We start from the raw sequence: 2272 nt of genomic DNA on the forward strand, positions 1-2272 counted from the left end.
AGGTTCCCTATGGGCACTTGGACTATCTAGGTGCCCTAATGGGCACTTGGAATACGTAGGTTCCCTTTCGGACACTTGGACTATGTAGGTTCCTCAGCGGGCACTTGGACTATGTAGGTTAACTAGCGGGCACTTGGACTATGTTCGTACCTTAGCGGACACTTGGACTATGTAGGTTCCCTATCGGGCAGTTGGACTATGTAGGTTAACTAGCGGGCCCTTAGACTATCTAGGTTACCTAGCGGGCACTTGGACTATGTACGTCCCCTAGCGGGCACTTGGACTATCTAGGTTAAATAGAGGGCCCTTGGACTATGTAGGTTAACTAGCGGGCACTTGGACTATCTAGGTTACCTAGCGGGCACTTGGACTATGTAGGTTCCCTAGCGGGCACTTGGACTATGTTCGTACCTTAGCGGACACTTGGACTATGTAGGTTCCCTATCGGGCAGTTGGACTATGTAGGTTAACTAGCGGGCCCTTAGACTATCTAGGTTACCTAGCGTGCATTTGGACTATGTACGTCCCCTAGCGGGCACTTGGACTATCTAGGTTAAATAGAGGGCCCTTGGACTATGTAGGTTAACTAGCGGGCACTTGGAATATCTAGGTTAACTAGCGGACCTTGGACTATGTAGGTTAACTAGCGGGCACTTGGATGATCTAGGTTAACTAGCGGCCACTTGGAATATCTAGCTTAACTAGCGGGCACTTGGACTATCTAGATTAACTAGCGGGCACTTGGACGATGCAGGTTCCCTAGCGGGCGCTTGGACTATATAGGTTTATTAGCGGGCACTTGGACTATGGAGGTTACCTAGCGGGCACTTGGACTGTCTAGGTTACCTAATGGGCACTTGGACTATGTAGGTTAATTAGCGGGCACTTGGACTATGTAGGTTACCTAGCGGGCACTTGGACTATCTAGGTTAACGAACCGGCACGTGGACTATGTAGGTAACCTAACGGGCACTTGGACTATGTAGGTTAGGTAACGGGCACTTGGACTATCTAGGTTACCTAGCGGGAACTTGGAATATGTAGGTTACCTAGCGGGCACTTGGACTATAGTTTAACTAGCGGGCACTTGGACTATATAGGTTACCTAGCGGGCCCTTGGACTATATAGGTTACCTAGCGCGACTTGGACTATCTAAGTTAACGAACGTGCACTTGGACTATGTAGTTAACCTAGCGGGCACTTGGACAGTATAGGTTACCTAGCGGGCACTTGGACTGTCTAGGTTAACGAATGGGCACTTGGACTATGTAGGTTACCTAGCGGGCACTTGGCCTATCTAGGTTAGTAAACTGGAACTTGGAATATCTAGGTTACCTAGCGGGCACTTGGACTATGTAGGTTACCTTGCGGGCACTTGGCCTATCTAGGTTACCTAACGGGAACTTGGACTATGTAGGTTTACTAGCGGACACTTGGACAATCTTGGTTAACTAGCGGGCACTTGGACAATGCAGGTTCCCTAGCGGGCACTATGAATATGTAGCTTCCCTAGAGGGCACTTGGACCATATAGGTTCCCTATGGGCACTTGGACTATCTGGTTTCCCTAACGGGCACTTGGAATATAAAGTTTCCCTATCGGGCACGTGGACTATGTAGGTTCCTCATTGGGCACTTGGACTATGTAGGTTACCTATCGGGCAATTGGACTATGTAGGTTAACTAGCGGGCCCTTTGACGATCTAGGTTAGCAAACGGGCACTTGGACTATGTAGGTTAACTAGCAGGCACTTGGACTGTCTAGGTTACCTAGCGGGCACTTGAACTATCTAGGTTAACGAACGGGCACTTGGACTATGTAGGTTAGCTAACAGGAACTTGGACTATCTAGGTTAACGAACGGGCACTTGGACTATGGAGGTTACCTAGCGGGCACTTGGACTATGGAGGTTACCTAGCGGGCACTTGGACTATCTAGGTTAGCTAACGGGTACTTGGACTATCTAGGTTACCTAGCGGGCACTTGGACTATGTAGGTTCCCTAGCAGGACTTTGACTATGTAAGTTCTCTAACGGGCACTTGGACTATGTGGGTTCCCTAGCGGGCATTTGGACTATCTAGGTTACCTAACGGGCACTTGGACTATGTACGTTACTTGCGGGCATTTGGACTATGTAGGTTACCTAGCGGATACTTGGACTATGTAGGTTCCCCATCAGGGACTTGGACAATGTAGGTTAACTAGCGGGCCCTTGGACTATGTAGGTTAACTAGCGGGCTCTTGTACTATCTAGGTTAACGAACGGGCAC

Source organism: Tenrec ecaudatus, unplaced genomic scaffold (assembly GCF_050624435.1).
Source record: "Tenrec ecaudatus isolate mTenEca1 unplaced genomic scaffold, mTenEca1.hap1 Scaffold_196, whole genome shotgun sequence".
NCBI classification, from domain to species: domain Eukaryota; kingdom Metazoa; phylum Chordata; class Mammalia; order Afrosoricida; family Tenrecidae; genus Tenrec; species Tenrec ecaudatus.